Source organism: Acomys minous, assembly GCF_964271855.1.
Source record: "Acomys minous genome assembly, chromosome: 16".
NCBI classification, from domain to species: domain Eukaryota; kingdom Metazoa; phylum Chordata; class Mammalia; order Rodentia; family Muridae; genus Acomys; species Acomys minous.
This window is the reverse complement of record NC_140498.1, coordinates 59,429,120-59,453,097: the sequence shown is the minus strand read 5'-3', so window position 1 is coordinate 59,453,097 and position 23,978 is coordinate 59,429,120. Positions and strand designations below refer to the sequence as shown.

Sequence of the window (23,978 nt, the reverse complement as noted above, 5' to 3'; positions counted from 1 at the left end):
ACTAACTTGCAGTGGAGTTATTAACCTGTCCCACACATTGGAAGGGTGCCCAGAATAGTAACAATTAAAGAAAGATTTTAGGAAACAAAAGAGTTTTGTTTTGTTGTGTTTTTGTGGCTTCCTGCTGGCTTCAGGTAAACCGCAGCCATTTTCACCTGGTAGGTATGAGACAAGCCTTGGAGAAAACAGTTAATATCTTCCTCATTCGGAAGGTAAAAAAAAACAAAGCAAAAACGAAAAATGGCTGTAATAGTAAAGTAAATGATGCTTTGAACAATTTGTTCAAATTTGAACACTTGTTTCTGGTTTTACCTTTCTTTGGGGTTGCTTATGGAACCATTTGCAGCTGGAGTCTTTCTGGAGATAGTACTTTACCAGAGAGGACTTTGTGTACCTAGAGCCTCTCCATTTCCTTTTGTATGTGTCCACTTTCTTAGGGTTGGCAGGTTTCCTTCTCTTGCTGCCCCCCTTTACAGTAGAAAAAGTATTTTTTTTGTTTGTTTGTTTGCTTGCTTTTCTGAATCAGCTTGCTGGCCAGACTTCTTATTTTTAATGTTTTTAGCTGATGGGCTGTAGTGGATGTAAACATGTTTCTGTTTTGATTCCAAGTGTGAGGTGTGAATTGGCTTTTCGGTTTGGGCTTTGCTTCCTTTTTTTTTTTTTTTTTTTTAAGACAGGGTTTCCTCTGTGTAGCCTTGGCCATCCTGGACTCACTTTGTAGACCAGGCTGGCCTCGAACTCACAGCGATCCGCCCGCTTCTGCCTCCCAAGTGCTGGGATTAAAGGCGTGCACCACCATGTGCAGCTGGGCTTTGCTTCTTATTGTTTGGCTCCTAGATAGAACCGCTCCAGAGAAAGCTTTGAGGTTCAGGCCGCTGCTGCTCCAGGTTCCAGCTGCTGCTCTGGCTGTCGGCTGTGGCGGTTGCAGTCACCTCTGCTGAATTGCTGGTTTGCTGTTTAATGGGTCTGCTGGAATCCTAAGGAGGGTTGAATTGATCCAAGGCACTGAGTCTAAAAAGGTCTACTTCTCCTGTTCCCATTAACCTCTGTTCTCTCCCATCTAGGGTAGGTGGGTTGGAAGGGAGGTGTAAGCATTAAAGAACCCCAAATAAAGTAGGTTTGAAAAAGTTCAAAGCCCGCAGTGGACATTGAAGTTAGGTGCTTGTACATATCAAGTATTTGCTTTTGTCCTGACCATCACTACATCTCAGCTTTCCACCTTTGGCAGAGGGCATCATTTCTTCTACCAGGATGGCCTGTGTTCATGACATTCAGCCTGTCTGATTCTCCTGCTGTATTGGACTACAGGTGTTTAAGCTTCACACCATCATTATGTATCCTTTTAATTTTGTAAAAAAAAAATTAACAATTTTGTATGGGTCTTTTGCATGATTGTATGAGTGGACACCATGTGTGTGTGATGTGACAGATGTCAGGAGATGGTGTTGTATGCCCTGGAACTGTAGGTACCAATGGTGGTGAAGCACTAAGTGACAGCTGGGAAATGAACCAGGGTCTTCTACAACATCCAGAAGAGCAGTTAACTGTTTTGTTTTATCCTATTTTTTTTCTTTCTTTCTTCTTGTTTGTTTGGACTAGCATTTATTTATCAGTCAGCACCTTAGTAACATCTCAAAAATGGATTCCTTTATAAAAATATTTTATTAGCTATACATTTTAAACTAGAGTACTCCAGTTTTCTGGAAGACAAATACAGAAGTAGTGCAAATGTGCAATTCTTTGAAAGAAATTCCAGTGGGACCTGAGTTTTGTCTTTTGTTTTGTTTTGTTTTTTGTTTGGTGGTTTCTTTTTCATAGTATTTTGCTGTGTATCCTGGATATCCTGGAAGTTACTACATAGATTAAGCTGTCCCGAAACTCAGATTCACCTGCCTCTGATTGTTAGGAGTAAAGAGGTGAGCCACCAACCCAGCTTGTACATCCTCTTCTCAAGTTAGTAACTATTGATGTGGTTTCTCTGATGAATACTCAATACAATTCATCTCTCTGTATTTTCTCTGAATATCTGCTGGTAAGCACTTCAGTTGGAATTTTATTCCGTGACCCCAGAAATAGGAAGTGTGTCTTCCTCTTCTGTTTCCTCCCAAGATGGCTTGTTGATTATGTAGAACTTCTGGGGCCAGGCGTGGTGGCACACGCATTTAATCCCAGCACTCGAGAGGCAGAGGCAGGCGGATCGATGTGAGTTCAAGGCCAGCCTGGTCTACAAAGTGACTCCAGGACAGCCAAGGCTACACAGAGAAACCCTGTCTCGAAAAACCCAGAAAAAAACAAAAAAGAACTTCTGTGTTATGGAATAAATGTGCAAAGCACACAGAATAATGGGAACATAGTCTCTATGAAGTGTATATATTCTTACCCATTCTAATACACATGCGTATGGGATATTTTGGGATTTAGTGACCTATGGAGATGGTCATGTGAACTTCACTTGGGAGGAATGGGCTTTGCTGGATCCTTCTCAGAAAAATCTCAACAAAGATGTGATGCTGAAAAGCTGTAGGCACCTCCCTGCTGTGGCAAGAATGTGAGTTTTCCTTCATGTTCTAAATAGAGGAGTGTTTCTTGGTTATCTATGCAGCATCTATGATTCCAGGGATGCACCTCATAGCCCAGCTGAGATACATTTTTAAATGACTGATCTTTGAATCTTAGATGAAAAGTATAAGATTTACAAAATGGGCCATCATTATTTTTATGAACAGTAATAATTGTTGAAATTCTACAATAATAATTTAACCTGGCTAATCATTTTGTATGTTAATAATTGGGTTTTCTTTGCTTTGTTAATTTCGTATACTTCAAAATGTGTGAATTATGTTGGTGTGTGTACACCTGGGCCATGTTGCACATGTGGCAGTGGGAGAATAATTTATTCCTGTCTTATTATCTACTTCCCCTATGTGAGCTCTAGAGATAAAATCCAGGGAGTTGTTTGCTTCAAGTGACTTCATTGACCCTTATTTGGGCTCACACATTTATTTACGCATGTGAGTGTATGAGTGTACATCTGCCACAGTCCAAGTGTAGAAATAAAAGAAAACTTTGTAGGAATAATATGAGTCTCCCAGACATTGAAATCAGGTCTTCAGGCTTAGCAGCAACCACTTTACCCACTGAGACAATTCTCTGGCATTGATTTGTGGTTCTGAGAAGGTACTATGAACAAGTGCTTTGTCCTAAGTATAAACTAACATAGTCCAATAAAATATGGCAGTATATAATTTTCATTTGTAAAAAGGATTTACAATTCAAACTGTCCTATTTCTCCTGGATGGCTGTATGTTTACAATTAAAAAATTATTTTACCGATGTAATCTGATTTGCACAGTGTGATGGCTCAGTAGATGTCTGTGTGCAAAGCTAGCCACGTGACCATGACCATCATATAAAAATAACCAAAGCAAATGCCACGAAATTGTCTTCTGATCTCTACCTGTCATGACTTAAAACCCCATATCTTTACTTACTTACTTACTTACTTACACACACACACACACACACACACACACACACACACAGAGTCTCTTTTAAAATAAAATTCATTGCTGTTACAGTATCTAGCATCCTCTGATACTTCCCATAGAAGGTGGTACTTCAAGATGAAGCGCCATGTGGTAACCAATGAGAACAAGAAACATACAACATGAAATAATATATATATATATACATATCTGTATATATATATATATAAGTATCTATATATTTAGGAGTCAAGCTATGTTGTGAGATATGTAGTTAATTGGTGATTATTCTACTTCATTATATCTCTGCCAGAATGATGAAAATGCTGCTGTGGATACACATGAGGGATTAATGTTTCATTTATTCTCTTTTATTAAGAATTTTAACATTAACTGTAGTGGATATAAACATGTTTTTGTTTTGATCCCAAGTGTGGGATGGGGGACAGACTTGTGAAAGAATGGGTGATGTTTATCCACTTAGAAGTCAAACCACTTAGTGGGGAAGGAGGGCCTTGGTTTTTGCCAGCTAAAAAACAGCATAGTATATATATGAGCTCCAAACAGGATGCAGAGGTTTTTTTGGGTCTTGGTACTGTTTGCCTGTTCATTGTTCCACTTCCAGATGCTCCAAGAGAGGACCGCGCCAGAGAATGCTTCAAGGCTCCAGGCTCTGGCTCCTGTTGCAGGTTCCAGCAGCAACTTTGGTGGAATTGCGGGTCTGCTGAAATCCTGCTCACTACTCCAGGAAAATTGCTCCCAGGAACTGAATTCAAAAATGTCTACTCCTCCTGCTCCCCTAAATCTCTGTTATCTCCCATCTAGGGTAGGTTGGCTGGCAGGGAGGTATAAGCATTTAAAGAACCCCAAATAAAGTAGGAATGGAAAAGTTGGAGCCTACAATATTGTTAAACTATATTGACAAAACAGTATACATAGGGAGTACATCTTCTACCCATGGACTTGTACTCAGGAGGCTGACTCATGAGACTCAAGACTAATTACTGACTAATTACTGATATCCAAGCCAAGCTTGATTGTCCAAGCCCACCTCTCTGTTTTAATGACAATGTCATGCTGTTTTTATTATTATCGCTCTGTAGAACAGTTTGAAATCAGGGTTAGTGATACTTCAGGAGTTCTCTTATTGTACAGGATTTATTTGTGGCTAATTTTGCATCCAGTCACTTGGTTGAAAGGGTTTATCCGATGTAGGGGTTCTCTGGTAGAATTTTGGGGTCCCTTATGTATACGAACATATCATCTACAAACATCAATACTAGGACTTCTTCCTTTCCAATCTGTATCCTCTTGATATCTCTGTTGTGTTGTTGCTCTATCTAGAACTTCAATTACTATCTTGTACCAAATAAGAGGGGGGGGGCAACCTTGTCTTGTCCCTGCTTTTAGTGGAATGTCTTTAAGTTTCTCTCCATTTATTTTGATGTTGGATGGTGACTTCCTGTATATTGACTTTATTGTGTTTAGGTATGTACCTTGTATTCCTGATATCTATAAGACTTGTATCATGAAGGAGTGTTGGATTTATCAAAGGCTTTTCAGCATCTAATGAGCTGATCGTGGGTGGGCTTTTTTTTCTTTCAGTTTGTTTATGTGGTGGGTTACATGGATGGATCTTCCTTTGTTGAACCATCCTTGCATCCCTGCGATGAAGCCTACTTGATCATGGTGGGTAATGGTTTTTGTGTTTGTGGATTCAGTTTTTGAATATTTTGTTGAGTATCTTTGCTTCAGTTCATAAGGAAAATTGGCTTGAAATACTCTTTCTTTGTTGAGTCATTGTGTGTTTAGGTATCAGAGTGACTGTGGCCTTAGAAAATGAGTTTCACAATGTTCCATCTGTTTCTATTTTGTGGAATAGTTTGAGGAGTATTGGTATTAGCTCTTCTTTGAGAGTCTGGTAGAATTCTGAATTAAAACTCTCTGGACATGGGCTTCTTTTTGGTTGGGAGTGTTTTAATGACTGCTTCTATTCCCTTAGGGGTTACAGGTCTATTTAAATAGTTTACATGATATTATGAATGATATTCTGCTATGCTACAGACTGAAGCCTAGCATAACTGTCAAAGAACACCACAAGAAGACTTACAGAGGAAACTAACCTGGGCCCATAGGGGCTCACAGAAACTGAACCATCAACCAAAAGCATGCATAAGCTGGACCTAGATCTCCTCCATATATGTAGCTTATGTGCAGCTTGGTTATCTTGTGGATCCTGTAACAGTTGGAATCAGGGGAGAGGTGGCTGTCTCTGACTCTGTTGCCTGCCTTTGGATTCCTTTTCCTAGCTGGGCTGCCTTGCCTCGCCTCACTGCCTCATAGCGAGAGGATGTTCTTAGTTCTGCTGTGACTTGAGGTGAATGGGTTAGTACCACTTGGGGGGCCTCATCTTCTAGAAGAACAGGAAGAGGAAGAGGAAGAGGAAGAAGAAGAAGAAGAAGAAGAAGAAGAAGAAGAAGAAGAAGAAGAAGAAGAAGAAGAAGAAGGAGAAGAAGAAGAAGAAGAGGATGGGACTGGCAGATGAGGGAGGGAGCTGGCATCAGACTGAAAAGTGATTAAATAAATATATTAAAAATGGAATAATCTCAAAAATGTTTACTTGACTTGATTTAACTTTGGTAAGTGGTATCTACCAAGGAAATCATCCATTACCTTTAGATTTATAATTTTGTGGAGTACAGGCTTTTGAAGAAAGACCTAATGATACTTTGGATTTCTTGAGTGTCTATTATATATCCCCCTTTTCATTTCTGATTTTGTTAATTTGGATACTGTCTCTCTGCCTTTTAGCTAGTTTGGCAAAGGGTTTCTCTACCTTGTCATTTTTTTCAAAGAACGAGCTCTTGGTTTTATTGATTCTTTGATTTGTTTTGTTTCTAATTTACTGATTTCAGCCTAGAGTTTGACTACTTCCTGTTGTTTCCTTCTCCTGGCAGTGTTTGTTTCTTTTTGTTCTAGATATTACTGGTGTGCTTTTAAATTGCTAATCTGAGGTGTCTATAATTTCTTTATGAAGGCATTTGGTGCTATAAACTTGCCTCTTAGAACCGTGTTCAAGCTGGGCATGGTGGCACACGCCTTTAATCCCAGCACTCAGGAGGCAGGGGCAGGCGGATCTCTAGGCCAGCCTGATCTACAAAATGAGTCCAGGACAGCCAAGGCTAACACAGAGATACCCTCTCTCAAAAAACAAAAAACAAAAAACAAAAAACAAACAAACAAAAACCCAAAAAAAGAAAAGAAAAGAAAAGAACCATGTTCATAGTGTCCCATAAATTTGGGTATGCTGTGCCTTCATTTTCATTTGAATGCTAGAAAATCTTTAATTTCTTTCTCTATTTCTTCCCTGACCCAGGAGTCACCAAGTGAAAAGCTGCTCAGTTTCTATGAGTTTGTGGGCTGGCTTCCTGTTGTTGCTGAAGTACAGATTTAATTCGTGTGATAAGACACAAGGAGTTATTTCAATTTTCTTGGTAGATATTTGGTAGGTCCATTTGATTCATAACCTTTGTTAGTTTCCTTATTTCTGTTTAGTTTCTCAATGATATGTTCATTGGTTGAGTGTGGTGTTGAGGTCTCCTACTATTAATGTGTGTGGTCAGGTGTGTGATTTAAGCTTTAGTAATGTTTCTTTTATGAATGTGGGTGCCATTGCATTTGGTGCATAGATGTTCAGAGTTAAGATGTCATCCTTGTAGATTTGTTCTTTGATGAATATGAAGTCTCCTTCCCTAACTCTTTTGATTAATTTTGGTTGAAAGTCTATTTTATTAGATCTTAGAGTGGCTACTCCAGCTTGCTTCTTGGTCCATTTGCTTGTAGGAGAGCTGGACCTTGGTGGTGCCATATTGTCTGAGGTCTTGTTGATTGTGTTCTTAAGCTGGCCTTTAGGTATCTGGTTATCCCTGGTGCTGGCTGCATGTTCCTGGTGCAGAACTCCTCGGGGATGCAGTCAAGAGCCTTGGAGCAGACAGTGGAGATCAGGGCACAGAGCACAGCTCATCTCTGCTGGCTGTGTCAGAGGTGTCACAAGCTGTGTCACAGAATTAGCAGGGAGGCATCTAAGTTGTGTGTTCCTGGGGCCCCTGAAGGCCTCTTCAAGAAGGTGAGCAATGGGGGGGGGGGGTCCGAGGACAGGATGTAGTGCCCCTCTGCTGGTTGTGCCTTGGGTGGAGGTGCAGGTGAGGGCAGACAGGGTAGAATGAAAATTTTAATGACCTGTAAACATCGGAGAATAAGAAGAAATAAGAGAGTAGAACAATAATGATATGTTTAGACAAAATCAAATTTCAAAGACGAAATCAATAATTGACTTTTAAAAGTGATGAATATATTTGAAAATAAAGATAGCTATAGGGACTCTGAACAGAGCAGACCACTGCATGGCAAAGGAAATAGCATTAATAGCATGCTGTTTGTTCTTGACCCTACATGCAGTGTTAGCTGTTGGCACCTGTAACCCGACACACACAGTTACAGCTAATGGCCTGTGTCTCAACCCTCACAGCTGACTTTAACAGTGAAAGTGGATCGTACATATCTGCCAAGGACAGTCCCCTAATTGGAAATCCAATATTGATTCGATCAGCTAACATCCTCAAATTGTCCACCTATATAAATCTGGTCTGTCTTCATTTACCTGACACGAATTGACACAAGCTGGGAAATTACAAAATCACTTCTCCTGCCATAATCAGGTCCCTTTGCATAATGGTGACTCCAGCAGCTGTTTGCCTGTCTTATTGCTCCCTGTGACGTACACAATAAGCTAGTGCTTCTAGGGCTGGAGAGGTGGCTCAGTGGTTAAGAGCGCTGCCTGCTCTTCCAGAGGTCCTGAGTTCAATTCCCAGCAACCACATGGTGGCTCACAGCCATCTAGAATGTAATCTGATGCCCTCTTCTTCAGATAAAGCACTCATATGCAATAAATAAAATAAATAAATCTTCAAAAAAAAAAAAAAGCTAGTGCTTCTATTCTGGTGTGAAGGCAGAAGCCGTGCTCCACACACAAATCCTTTCTCCTGTTAGCAGCTAATGGTTGGACCATATGACTCAACGAATAATTTTAAAGCTGAGTGGTGGTACAGCCATTTACGAATGTAGTTAGTTTAATCAAGATCACAGTAAGATCACTGAGCTCGGTAGAAACAGATTGGGATCAAGGCCTACTGATTCAACATAGGAAAGCTTGTTTCAGAAACATTTGTTTTTCTAAAATGCCGGAGATGAAGCTGTTCTAGAATGAATCTCTCTTTCCGGGGAAAAATCACTCCCACATACCTAAGAGGTTAATAAAGAAAAATCTCCCAAAAAAAAAAAAAGCCTGGAGTGGTGGCGCACGGGAGGCAGAGGCAGGATGATCGCTGTGAGTTCGAGGCCAGCCTGGTCTACAAAGTGAGTCCAGGACAGCTAATGCTACACAGAGAAACCCTGTCTCGAAAAACCAAAAAAAAAAAAAAAAAAGAAAAGGAAAATCTCCTTAATGATAGCATCTATTCAGCTCTGGCTAACAATCAGAGGATTCGGGCTAAAACAGACTTTGCATTCCACATACCCTCAAGTTTATTTTAGGTTGAGCTCCCAGGTTATACGTTGAGTAACTTAAATAGGGACAGAAGACTGCAAGTCCAGCCCCTAAGGCAGATGGATATTTATAGAGCAAACCTAATTTCCAGAATATATACTATGGTCTAGAAGATAAATGGAAAACATTCATTAATGCCACAATTCTCACATACAAAGGTCAGAAGACGCAAGCCAATAAAGCATTAAGGAAAAGTCACCCATCAGCGCTGTGGCTGCAATTCTTTGATGAGGAGCTAGAAAATGGCTGGTTTTCCTCTGAGAAGACTGGCTCACAGGAAGGTTACAGCTGCTCCCATGCAGGACCATAAGAGGCTCATTTTTTTCAAAAGGAGATTTCTTTCTTTCTTTGTTTGTTTATTACATATATAGTGCTCTGTCTGCATGTACACCTGCTCACCAGAAGAGGGCATCAGATCTCATTAGAGATGGCTGTGAGCCACCATGTGGTTGTTGGGAATTGAACTCAGGCCCTCTGGAAGAGCAGACTGTGCTCTTAACCACTAAGCCATCTCTCCAGCCCCAAGAGGTTCATTTTAAATAGCCCTGGCGGCTGTCTGTCTCTGGGCTATGGCATCACTATAGAGGATTCCATTTTTTCCCTTTGTTTTTTTAATTTTTTAAAAATTTATTCTTGTTACATCTCAATGGTTATCCCATCCCTTGTATCCTCCCATTCTTCCCTCGCTCCCATTTTCCCCTTATTCCCCTCCCCTATGACTGTTCCTGAGGGGGATTTCCTCCCCTCTGTATATGCTCATAGGGTATCAAGTCTCTTCGTGGTAACCTGCTAGAGGATTCCATTTTTTTAAGCTTCATTTTTCTTTGATGTATCTGGGCATTTTGCAAGCATGTGTCTGTATACGGTACCTTCACAGGCCAGGAGGGACTATCATTTCCCTTGTGACTGGAGCTCCGGGAAGGGATTAGCTAGCAGGTGCTCTCTGAAATGGAACCTGTGTCTTCTGTAACACTACCCAGGGCTCTTAACTGCTATGCTATCCTTCTAGCCACCTTTTGATTTAATATTTATTTGCACACATTTTAATTAAAAACATATTACATCACTTGCCCCTTTCCTTCTCTTTTCTCCATTTCTTCCCCCAAATTCTTTACTTTCAATCTCTTCTTTTTATGTATTTGTAAGATGTATAAATATATGAATAAAACTTGCTGATTTGATATCTACTGGTTGTGTGTCTAGTTCTGGGGATGAACGCTTTGCATTAGATGTAATTAGGGAGCTCATCCTTGCCTGAGGCTAATTATCCCTCTTTCATGACCAGCAGGAGGCTGACCCTGAAGTGACCTAGGCTGCTTTGGACAAGAAGCATTAGAAAACATGTGTGGTAAACATCTCAGCTAACACTTACTGGTGCTATGGCCCTGGAGTCCTGGAGCTGCAGGGAAGATGATGGCCACCGGCCTGAACCAATCACTGCCCCCCTTGCTTCTGTGGGACTTCTACCACACCACTGGCCACTCTCACCCTGGGTGACTCTGAAATCCTGAAATTGCTGCCTCTACTCTCTAAGCACCGTGCCTACACGCCTGTGCTACCACGCCTGGCTTAGGGGGCCTCAGCTTCGTTTAGTGACTGATTACAATGCTGGGATGAGTAAGATGGGCGTTTAAACTTAACTGTATTGCAGACCCACTTATCTCTGTGAGCCTGGGTTTCACCATCTCTAGAATACGGACAGAACTCGGCCCTTGACCTTTGATGAGTTAGAACAGACTCAACGATTAAAAAACCAATATTGCTCATCATTGGAAGACATGGAGTTTAAGGCAAGAGGGCTCCATTTGATAGGAGCCTTCTTCTGGTACTGGAATTAGGAGCACAGCCTGTGTCCTGGTTGCTCTAAGAAGCCAGGCTCGGCCACTCATCCTTACTAAGGCAACTAAAAGAACTGAGTTATGCAGCTGTGACATGCCTGCCTAGAGTGCAGGATACTCTGCAAGGCGTCAGCGGCTCAGACTATAAACCCATTCAGACCAGTCAGTCTTCATGCCTGCAAGTTCCTTTTCTCTCCTTACAGTAGGCAAAACCTCAAGCAGGGGTACTCCTGACATGTGTCCTTGAGGGCTCTCTTGGTGCCTATTGACCACATGTGAAGTAAACTCAGTCTTCTGGATGTGGCCAAGTGGGCAACCACTTTTGAAATATGTGTATTGTCAGTTTTTCTCCTGATCATTCTTAATTTTTTTTTATTCATTTTTATTTTTTATTTTTTGATTTCTTGGGACAAGGTTACTCTGGGTAGCCTTGGCTGTCATAGACTCACTTAGTAGACTAGGCCTGCCTCGAACTCACAGACATGCACTTGCCTCTGACTCCCTAGAGCTGGGATTAAAGGTGTGAGCCACCACATGCAGCTCTCCTGATCTTTTTTTTTTTTTTTTTGGTACTCTTTCCTAATATTGTGGGCTGGAAAACTTCTTTCAGCACCAAGTCTAAGTTAGTTTCTGATACTGTCAGGGCTGAAGTAAAGATGAACTAGCTTTGAGTCCCAGCACCCAAAGGACAGCTCACAACAGTCTAACTCCGACCACAGGGGATCGGACACTGTCTTCTGGCTTCCACCGATAACTGACATGCACTTGGTGTACAGTGGCAAAGCTTATGCACCTCAGTTAAATAAATTTAACTTAAAAATAGCACGCATATATGTGAAGAAAACCTTTTTTACAGTATGGAATCACACATGTGAGTTTCTGTCCTCCATTTGCATATCTGGTGACCTAGGAGGCCAGAAAAATGCATCAGATGCCCTGTACCTAGAAATGTAAGTAGTTCTGAGCCACCTGATGTGGGTAGGAGGAACCAAACTTGGGTACCCACGAGGAGTACTGACTCTCCACTTCCCACAGGTGTCCTTGTAATGCAGAGGATGAAGATGCTCCCTCACGCCTCTGTCTCCTATCATTTTAAGCGATGAGGTCCCTGCTAGATGGTTGGGTTTTGGATTCAATGGATGGAATCCATTCCAAGTGACAAACAGAGCAACCTAGGATTGACTTTTCACCTGGGTGTATTTTTTTTTTTTTTTTGAAAAGCAGTATAAATTTTTATACATACATTTTGAGGCGGGGGCGGGGGGGTCATGGTTACACTTCCCACGGAATAGATTCAAGGAAGTCAGTGCGCAAGCAAGCACACACAGTACAGGTACAGAATGCAAAGTCATTGTGTTGTGTTGTGTTCGCCTGTTTTGGGCTCATATATGTAGCTCCTCCCAGAGTCTGTCCACGTGGTTTTTCAGCTGGCCACAATCAAGCTCCTGCAGGAGGGGGTTCATCTTCTAGTGGATTAACATCGCCTGTTCTCTCACAAGTCTGTCCTTTATCCCACTCTCAGGATCGTAACAAAACACAGGTTTATCTCTCTGTCAATGGGGTTTCTCTTCATTTTATGTATTTGGAGGTGACTGTGACACGCAAATGAATACCTTAATAGGGTTGCCCTCCAGTGTGAATTCTTTCATGTCTTTAAAGATGACTATACTCTGGAAAGCCTTTCCCACATTGCTTACATCCGTAGGGTTTCTCTCCAGGGTGTGTTCTTTCATGTCTTTGGAGACTATAGTGTTCTAAACATGCTTTACTGCATTGATTACATTTTTAAGGTTTCTCTCCAGTGTGAATTTTGGCATGCCTTTGAAGATCACTGTGATGTACAAAGGCTTTACCACAGTGATGACAACTGTAGGGTTTCTCTCCAGTGTGTGTTCTTTCATGTATTTGAAGAAGAGACTTATAAGCAAAGGCTTTACCACAGTCGTTACACTCATAGGGCGTCTCTCCAGTATGTACTCTTTTATGTACTTGTAGAGTACCAAGTTGTGAAAAGGCTTTACAACACTGATTACATCCATAGGGCTTCTCCCCAGTATGTACTCTTTTATGTACTTGTAGATGACTGAGTTGTGAAAAGGCTTTACCACACTGATTACATCCATAGGGCTTCTCCCCAGTATGTGTTCTTTTATGTATTTGAAGAAGACCATTATATGCAAAGGCTTTACCACAGTGCTTACATTCATGGGGTTTGTCTTCAGTAAGTGCTCTTTTACGTATCTGGAGATGACTGTGACAGGCAAAGGCTTCACCATGTTGAATACCTTCATAGGGTTTCTCTCCAGTGTGAATTCTTTCATGCCTTTGAAGATGACTGTCACGTGCAAAGGCTTTCCCACATTGCTTACATTCATAGGGTTTCTCTCCAGTATGTGTTCTTTTATGTCTTTGGAGATGACTGTGTTGTGCAAAGGCTTTACCACACTGGTTACATTCATAGGGTTTCTCTCCAGTATGTGTCCTTTTATGTACCTGGAGACCACTGTGACATACAAAGGCTTTACCACATTGGTTACATTCATAGGGTTTCTCTCCAGTGTGTGTTCTTTCATGTCTTTGAAGACTAGACGGTTCCGAAAATCCTTTATCGCAATGAGTACATTTGTAAGGTTTCTCTCTAGTATGAATTCTGTCATGACTTTGAAGACGACTGGGATGTGCAAAGGCTTTACCACAGTGATTACATTTGTGGGGTTTCTCTCCAGTATGTATTCTTTTATGTCTTCGGAGACGACTGTGTTGTGAAAAGGCTTTATCACATTGAGGACATTTATAGGGTTTCTCTCCACTATGTGTTCTTTTATATATTTGGAGACTACTGTGATGTGCAAAGGCTTCACCATATTGAATAACTTCATAAGGTTTCTCTTCATTATGACTTTTTTCGCACCTGCAAAGATAATTGGCACGTGTGAAAGGTTTACCACATTCATTCCACTGAGGAACATTTTTATCTGTATGAATTAATTTTACAAATTAGTCTAGATGTAAAGAGGAATCAGATCTTAAGATTTCATCACTTTGTTTACATCCATGGTGTTCACCTTTGTTTTGGATTGTTTTGCATCCTTGAAGATGCCTGTGATGGTAAGAGCATTGACTACATCATTTTTCTATATGAGTTTTTACAGCTATTTAAAGAGAATTGAAGGAGCTCAGAGCTTTACTACACTGATTGCATTCATAAATATTCCTAAAGTGTGAGTGATATTACATTTGCAAAGAAAACCAGGAAAAACAGAAGGATTTCCACATTCCTAGTACTCATAGGGATTTTCTGCAGTGTGAGTTTGTGGATGTAGTCCCAATGAAGTTGGAAAACCAATTAATTGTAAACTTGTATCCCAGTAAGAAAGTCTACACAAAGTGGGGCTGCTACATATATTCTAATTATTCTGGGAACAAAGAGGTATGTTGCTTCTTCCAATATCCCTAGACTCAGATGGCATGTATCAATTGTGATGTATGCTATACCCATTACAGGAAGAATAACAAATGAGAGATTTCCACATTGTGTTGACATTTGGGCTCTTTGTTCCTTATAAAAATGTGAGATAGCGATTAAGGTTCCTCCACAACAACTTTCTTGACTCTCATCAACTGGCCCTCTCACTAAACTCAGCAACATTACTACAAAGATATTAGTAACACGCTTTACTATAGACTGTTTGCTTATTAGAAGGCTTTGGAGTAGTATGAGGCTAAACAGACTGGCAGTTCTACAGCACAGCTCTAATGGAGCTATGACTGAAAGAGTGTATCTGTTAAGGCATTGTTTCCTTGTCTTCTTTCTTAGAGGAACGCCTTTCAAACACAAATCAGATACTTGACATCAAGGTACACAGTTTTGTGAGAATTTAGTAATCGTAAATACACTTAAAGTAGTGGCTTTTTTTGCACTGCTGCTTTTCTTGAAAACTTCCAGGACACATTAAAATTTCCTCAGAGGCATATTTGTATCAGCTCGCACATGAAAATTACCTTCCACGTCTCCTAGGACTTTGACAATGTTCTTCAATATTATGGTCTTCCCAATTGTAGCCTAAAATATAATACCAGAAAATACATGATGTGTGATTGGAAATGAGGCAACATTTCAGCTCCTTTCTTCAGTGAACCTCAGAACCAGGCCTCATTTACTCTCCTCACTCTTCCTCGTTCTCAACTGAAACTACAGAAGAGCATCAAGAACCAAGAAGCAGTTTTCTCCCTTATTTTAAACCCTAAAGGAAAATTCAGTCTTACCTACAGCAGTGAGGTTCCGGTAGGTCTCCAGCATCACCTCTATGTAGAGACTCTTCTGGGAAGGATCCAGCAAAGCCCACTCTTCCCGAGTGAAGTTCACACACACATCTTCATAGTTCACGGCACTCTAAAATGTCCCACACATGTGTTCAACAGACAGCAGATAACTAACAATACTGTACATATATACTTCATCAATAATATAATCATATAATTCTGGTGCTTCCCACACTTAATCCTTGAAATTATAAAGTTCCTTGAAGTTATAAAGTAATCACCAATCATTTCAGAAGGAAACTGAATAATGAGGTTCACCGATGTCATTTGTTTTGTTTTGTTTTTTGAGACAGGGTTTCTCTGTGTAGCCTTGGCTGTCCTGGACTCACTTTTAGACCAGGCTGGCCTCGAACTCACAGCGATCCACCTGCCTCTGCCTCCCGAGTGCTGGGATTAAAGGCGTGCGCCACCACACCCGGATTCGATGTCATTTCTTCAGCCTTTGAATAGGATATAGCCTTGCAAGAGAAATGCCAATTAATAGCCATAAAGAAAAAAAGACAAGCAGATAGACAGTACTGAGCAAACATCAGAGAAAATGTATCAACAATTACTATCTACAAAAAGTTACGGACAAGCTGCGTGCATTGGCTCATGCCTTTAATCCCAGCACTTAAGAGGCAGAGGCAGGTGTATGTCGTTCAGTCTGATGCAATCGTGGACTATGGAACCAGGTCCAGGACAGTCAGAGGTACATATTAAGACCCTGACTCTCCAGAGCAAATCGATCAACGAGGAAGAGGTTACAGGCAGTACAGATGAGACTTGATAGGCTGAGTTCAGATGTTAGGGGAGCAGGGCTCCCCCCTCTGAGGACCAAGGGAGGGAAGGGGATGAGTGAGGGAAGAGCTACACAAGTTAATTGATAGTTGATCAAATCATGGTTATATCGATTACTAGTTTACTTTTATCACAAGAATATACATCTTAGGTGCAACAGATAGATATGATTCTATAGGAAGATAAGGTAAAATATTTAGATAAGGTCTTCAAAAACCTCAGAGACACAGAATATAACATTTAAAAATGTTTTTATTGCCAGCTGTGGAAGCACACGCCTTTAATCCCCGCATTTGGGAGGCAGAGGCTGGAGGATCACTGTGCGTTCGAGGCCAGCCTGGTCTACAGAGTGAGTTTAGGACAGCCAAGGCTACACAGAGAAAGCTTGTCTCAAAAAAAAAATGTTTTACTTAGCCGGGCAAGGTGGCGCACGCCTTTAATCCTAGCACTCGGGAGGCAGAGGCAGGCAGATGCCTGTGAGTTCGAGGCCAGCCTGGTCTACAAAGCGAGTCCAGGACAGCCAAGGCTATACAGAGAGACCCTGTCTTGAAAAACCAAAAAAAAAAAAAGTTTACTTTAAAGATTCTTTGACAATGAGAATAAAACAGGTTAACTCCTAACAACATCCAGCCTGCCTCAAAGAAAATGATGACCATCAGCAAACCTCCTTATGGAGATGGCTTCAAATGTGGCAAACGAGCCACTGGGGAAAACATTCTCCTTTCTAACACAGACAGAATTCTGCCTTAAAAAAAGGTAAGCTTGGATGCAGGCAGAGTCGACAGCCAAACTCTGCCAAGACAGAGTAAGCAAGTCCTCAATAGTTCCTTTTCACAAATATGCCTGTCAGATATACTGGACTAGAAGGCTGAAGAAGACGCTCCAATGTTATAGAGAGTTTTGGGTGACTGTTTAGGAAGCAAACTGTCTCTCTCATCTTCTCATTTGGAAAGCTACTAACCTATACTCCTGGCATACTCAGGCAATCAAGGGTTATTCCTTCTAAAGTCTCTGATGGGGTTGAAGACCAGGTAGCTTAGTTTTACAATGAAGTTTAGTTGTCTAAGGTTTAAGATGTCTAGATAGATATTTTAAGTTGAGAATGACAAGATGTGATGGAGATTGACTTACATTCATTATTTTATTTTATTTTTTATTTTTTGGTTTTTCCAGACAGGGTATCTCTGTGTAGCCTTGTCTGTCCTGGACTCACTTTGTAGACCAGGCTGGCCTCGAACTCACAGCGATCCGCCTGCCTCTGCCTCCCGAGTGCTGGGATTAAAGGCGTGCGCCACCAGCCCGGCCTACATTCATTATTTTAGATGAACCAAGATAAGAAAGATGTTTTCTTCCAGGCTGTCAAATACAAATAGCCAAAACACTACGAATGTAACATTTCTATAATTCCTGATTATGTCATGGCTCTTCTTGTTATGCATAGTTTATTGTTTATATGTGTAATATAACTGCAGATGTAAAAAAATAAAAAATGTTTAATTTAAAAAAGAAAAACTGCTACATTAATAAGATCTACTGAAAGGGAATGCATATTTAAACAGACACAAATGGACACATGACAACGTAGGGCAGGAGAAATGGTTCAGCAAGGAAGAGCTCCTGCTGCTCTTGAAAGTAACTGGGCTCAATTGCCAGGTCTTACGTAGGGACTCGCAACTATCCATTATTCCAAGATCAAGAGTTCTGAGGCCATCTTCTGACTACTGTGAAGACCAGGCGCTCATGAGGGGCATCTTCATGCGTTACAGGCAAACACTCATATTTAAGCTGGGCGTGGTAGCACATGCCTTTAATCCCAGCACTTGGGAGGCAGAGGCAGGTGGATCGCTGTGAGTTCGAGGCCAGCCTGGTCTATAAAGTGAGTCTAGGACAGCCAAGGCTACACAGAGAGACCCTGTCTCAGAAAAAAAAAAAGAAACTCATATTCATTCAAAAAATTCAAAATAAATATAACAGGTTACACACTGGCAATCTAATCACTCAGTGGACTCAGGCAGGGTTAATGTCATGAATGCATGCCATCCTGAGAAATAGAATGTAATCTCTGATAAATTTCAAAATTCAAGATGTGAGTGAAGCTCAGGACAGCAGCAAAGGCTTGACATGTACAAAAACCTACGTTCCAGGCGCATCAGCCCGTAATATAAAAATACAAAGCCAGTCATGTTGGCTCACATCTAACCCCAGCACTCTGGAACCAGAGTCAGGTGATCTCGAACTTCCAGGCACTTCTTGGCTTGCACACCTACTCTGAGGACAACCAGGGCTACACAGAGGAACTTTGTCTTCAAAAACAAAAAACAAAATCAACAAAATTAAAAATATTGCTGCAATTACCCCATCATATCGAGTGAGGAACTGCAGGTTAAAGAACACTCAAGACAGCAGGTCATGCGTTCTAAGAGAATGTCGTTTAAATGAGGAGGGGCCAAGGCCTTTTATGCAGTACAGAGGCAGGTGGAAAAATACAAGAGGATGTAGGTAGAAAGTCCCCAGGACAAGACGAACCATGTAACCAAGGTAACCAGGGTGCAAAACAGGAACTGTGGTCAGCTCAACGAGGCACAATGTTCACAACAGGAAGCTGCCAGGACAGAATAACAATTGCATACAGGCCAGGGCGTGGCCCCAGGGGGCCCAAGCCTAACAGTTCCCAGCAAATATGAAAACATCAGGCTAGAAAAATAGCTTAGCACTGGATAGCAATTGCTTCTATTGTATCTTTTGTGGTTCAGGGTTAGAGTCTATAATGGTGAAGGCATAACAGCATGAGAACGAAGCTGACTGTTCCTCAGATTCCATGCCCAATTGAAAAAAAAAAGAAATTTAGAAAGGCTCTTCCTACAAAAGCTACCCAAAGAAAGCCACAAAGAGAGACAAGTGTTCAAAGACATCATCCTCTCTGGGAGCTTTGCGAGTGAACCAACTACATTCACAATAGGCTCATGGTCATCTCATGATGAAAATGCATTTAACTTCAGTGACCCTAAGAGTGTGCAACAGCCCCAACCCTGTTCAAATGTCCAAAGTCTCTCCTGACACTCAAGATAATCTGTTCGCCACATCTTGATAAATCAGAAAACAAGTTATATCTTTCCAACATACAATGACCCAGAATAACCCTTTCCATTCTAATAGAGTGATGGGGACATAGTGAGGGAAGACTGGACCAAGGCAAGGAAACAAGCGGGGGAAACACCAAATCCTCTAGCTCGGTCTCAGACACACGGGGCTACAATTTCAAAGGGCTTATGGCCCTACCCCTGCAACTTCTCAGACATCTCTCAGTTTGGTTATTTCTGCTCCCTAAATGCGTCTCTCCATGGCAGGTGTCTCCTAGTTTAGGTATCTCAATATCTTGTGGTCTCACAGTGCAACTGTGGCTTCACCCTCAAGCTTCGGTGCAATGAACACTCAGTCTCCTCACTGGGGCTCTGACTCTGCCCAACACAGATGGCTGGAGCAGTGCTGAGCTGAAACCACAGAGGAAGAATCCATGACCGCCAATATTGCATCTTTCCATTTTCCAGAACACAATATAGGTGATCCTGTCAAGTTTGGCTTCTAAATAGGGAAGGACCATGCCGCACTTGTAGCACGGTCCCAGCAGGTTTTACATGAAGTTCCTTCCTGGCACTAGCAATCACATTGCACACTCCTTCCATGAAGTCAAAGCTTTGCAGGAGGGAGTGTTAGCCTTAGGGCCCCCTCTTAGGGCCTCTAATCCAAAGCCAGGGCCTTCTTCTTCTTCTTTTTTTTTTTCCAGAGCCTTCTTCTTAATGGTGATAATCTTCCTGGTGATACTTCTCTCTTTGCAGCACTTGACTGCCATTTGAAATTGCATAGTTCTGTTTGCTGTTTTGCTTTGCAACCCAGACTTTGCATTTATTTCTGCCCTGCTTGTTGCTTAGTTTCACTGTAGTCCTGAATGACTCACTAGGAATCACCACCCAAAGACTCAGTTTCCATGTAAGAAATCAGCTCACTAGTTTTTAATTCTGCGTAACACACTTTTTCAGGGCTTGAGGAAAATAAGAAGGATAGAGGCCAAAATGTCACAGAAATGACTTGTATTTGTCATTTCCCATAGAGGTTATTTTCCACTGAAATCCTATTGCCTCGATTTCCTCTGTTTGCATTGCTCTCAAGGCTCCTACCCTCCAGGGTCTTTAAGAAGAGCCAATTAAGCTGTTCTCAGGTTTGTAAATATTTTGCCATCCAAAGTCCTGATATTTTCCATACTACTCCAAACAAAACATTCCCTGGTTCTGTCCAGCAGCAAAATCACCTTTTGCATCCTATTGGTTGTTACAGTAATTTACTTCTCTGCTGCCGTGATTAAATCCTCTAACCAAAAGTATCTTAGGTAATTAATGGGTTTTTTGGTTGGCTGTGTCATCACAGTCCATCATGTTGGGAGCTTAAGCCTGAAACTCAAGATAGAAAATGAAGGCATAAAGGCATGGACAAACATTGTGTCCGGTCTCGCTTGCTTGGTCACTGTCTCACGCTTGGCTGGTCCTCTTTTCCAGTCCAGGTTCACTGGCTTCAAGATAGGAGAAGAGCCTTCCCACATCAACCATCCTCATCCCCCCCAAAGAGACAGCAACCAGCCAACTGAAGCGCCCTCAGATGACTGTAGACTCTGAAACAACCCAATTATGATACAGACAATAATATATGAAGACATTTTTTAAACCCCAAACCAATGTGTTAAACATATCAACCACTTAAGTAGAAAAAACTCAAACTTTGATGATTGCAACAACTGGAAAACACGCACTAGCCAAGAAACGAGGGGAGGCAAGCCGTTAGGATAAGGAGGGAAACTTAAACTGTTTCTCCACAGAAAGTCCTCAAGGCAACAGAAACTCAAGGAACTCATAACATAATATAGTATATTTTCAGACGACAAAAATAGGGGGTCTATCATTTTTGAGATAAACAAAAAGATAAATATATTATAATTAATAAAATCACACAACATTGATGGTACCACTGATAAAAGGAAATACAAAGATGTCCTTTAAACAAGAACTATAGAATTGTAGTCAAAATCAAAATCAAATAAATTACTTACCAGCACTCACTCTGTGCACTCTGGTTCTCTCATTTGCCAATAATAGAAAAGGGATTGGGGGTGGAGTGCTATTTCCTTTAGAGAGACTCACTTAAAGCAAACAAATGTTTTAACATTGGAGAAGATAATTCTGACTACTAATATTACCTTATTCTCTTACGATAAAGAAAAGGGGCCGGCCGTGGTGGCGCACACCTGTAATCCCAGCACTCGGGAGGCAGAGACGGGCGGATCTCTGTGAGTTCGAGGGCAGCCTGGTCTACCAAGTGACTCCAGGACAGCCAAGGCTAACACAGAGAGACCTTGTCTCGGAAAAAAACAAATAAACAACAAAAAAAAACAAAAGAAAAGGGTAACTGTTAGGATCATTTAGAAACCAATTTTTCCTATGATTATTGATTGGCTATAAGTTCAAATGTTTGAAACAACCAATCGTGTGTGGCCGCGCCAAAACTTCCCACTCCCCCCGACCCTTGCCCATATAAACCCCTAACCCATGGGCTTCTGGGTCGACCCCTCTGTCTCCTGCGTGAGATACGTGTGGACCCAGAGCTCCGCCAATAAACTGTCTCATGTGTTTACAGCAAGACGGTCGTTTATGTGTCTTTGGGTGCACGCCATCCCGAGGCTTGAGTGAGGGTCTCCCTTCAGGGGTCTTTCAAAAAGAGACCTTCCATCCGGACACCGGTTCCCACTCAGCCCCGGGAAAGAACCACCACACCAGCTCCCGCCGCTCGAGCTCTTTCTCCTCCCCTCTGTGGGCAGTGATGCTGCACTCACCATGTCGCAGCTTCTGGGCTTCCCAGAGCTCAGATCACAGAACCCAGCAGAAGAGCTCAGTCCACATCTCACTGAAGCGTGCTTAGTTATAGAGCTCAGCCTGCCTCACCGCACCCGGAAGAACACGCCTCCTCCAACCGGCAAGTTCGCCTAGAGGCCCTGATTGGTCAGTGCGTTTTGAGCGACATGAACTCCTCCCTTAGGATTAGAGCGCAGAGGCTCCAGGTCCGACCTTTTCCGGTTATGTACAGATTTGCATTTCAATAGCCCTCGTGACTGTCCACCTAGAGTTTACCAGTCTCTTTCCCCACACATCCTGAGGGAGGACAGGCCAATCCCACTCCGGCCACTCACCCGCTTGCTCCTCCCCTTTGATGCAGTGACCCTGTGTTCATAGCCTCAGGATATCTGAGCTTCTCTGAGCTCCCCTCACAACACTCACTAGGAATTTCCCCCTCTACCTCCTGCCTAGCTTGCTTGCAAAGCCCATTACTAACTTGCAGTGGAGTTATTAACCTGTCCCACACGTTGGAAGGGTGCCCAGAATAGTAACAATTAAAGAAAGATTTTAGGAAACAAAAGAGTTTTGTTTTGTTGTGTTTTTGTGGCTTCCTGCTGGCTTCAGGTAAACCGCAGCCATTTTCACCTGGTAGGTATGAGACAAGCCTTGGAGAAAACAGTTAATATCTTCCTCATTCGGAAGGTAAAAAAAAACAAAGCAAAAACGAAAAATGGCTGTAATAGTAAAGTAAATGATGCTTTGAACAATTTGTTCAAATTTGAACACTTGTTTCTGGTTTTACCTTTCTTTGGGGTTGCTTATGGAACCATTTGCAGCTGGAGTCTTTCTGGAGATAGTACTTTACCAGAGAGGACTTTGTGTGACTAGAGCCTCTCCATTTCCTTTTGTATGTGTCCACTTTCTTAGGGTTGGCAGGTTTCCTTCTCTTGCTGCCCCCCTTTACAGTAGAAAAAGTATTTTGTTTGTTTGTTTGTTTGCTTGCTTTTCTGAATCAGCTTGCTGGCCAGACTTCTTATTTTTAATGTTTTTAGCTGATGGGCTGTAGTGGATGTAAACATGTTTCTGTTTTGATTCCAAGTGTGAGGTGTGAATTGGCTTTTCGGTTTGGGCTTTGCTTCCTTTTTTTTTTTTTTTTTTTTTAAGACAGGGTTTCCTCTGTGTAGCCTTGGCCATCCTGGACTCACTTTGTAGACCAGGCTGGCCTCGAACTCACAGCGATCCGCCCGCTTCTGCCTCCCAAGTGCTGGGATTAAAGGCGTGCACCACCACGTGCAGCTGGGCTTTGCTTTTTATTGTTTGGCTCCTAGATAGAACCGCTCCAGAGAAAGCTTTGAGGTTCAGGCCGCTGCTGCTCCAGGTTCCAGCTGCTGCTCTGGCTGTCGGCTGTGGCGGTTGCAGTCACCTCTGCTGAATTGCTGGTTTGCTGTTTAATGGGTCTGCTGGAATCCTAAGGAGGGTTGAATTGATCCAAGGCACTGAGTCTAAAAAGGTCTACTTCTCCTGTTCCCATTAACCTCTGTTCTCTCCCATCTAGGGTAGGTGGGTTGGAAGGGAGGTGTAAGCATTAAAGAACCCCAAATAAAGTAGGTTTGAAAAAGTTCAAAGCCCGCAGTGGACATTGAAGTTAGGTGCTTGTACATATCAAGTATTTGCTTTTGTCCTGACCATCACTACATCTCAGCTTTCCACCTTTGGCAGAGGGCATCATTTCTTCTACCAGGATGGCCTGTGTTCATGACATTCAGCCTGTCTGATTCTCCTGCTGTATTGGACTACAGGTGTTTAAGCTTCACACCATCATTATGTATCCTTTTAATTTTGTAAAAAAAAAATTAACAATTTTGTATGGGTCTTTTGCATGATTGTATGAGTGGACACCATGTGTGTGTGATGTGACAGATGTCAGAAGATGGTGTTGTATGCCCTGGAACTGTAGGTACCAATGGTGGTGAAGCACTAAGTGACAGCTGGAAAATGAACCAGGGTCTTCTACAACATCCAGAAGAGCAGTTAACTGTTTTGTTTTATCCTATTTTTTTTCTTTCTT

General features: G+C 41.9%; 1 long non-coding RNA gene across 1 annotated transcript; it reads right to left on the bottom strand.

Moving 5' to 3' along the window:
• Positions 1 to 14,827: 14,827 nt before the first annotated feature.
• Positions 14,828 to 22,040, bottom strand: LOC311586037. Its single transcript, XR_014775443.1, has 3 exons — positions 21,910 to 22,040; positions 15,195 to 15,321; positions 14,828 to 14,991 (listed from the first exon to the last, which is right to left on the bottom strand). It is a non-coding gene; the product is annotated as an uncharacterized lncRNA (long non-coding RNA).
• Between the last annotated feature and the right edge of the window lie 1,938 nt (positions 22,041 to 23,978).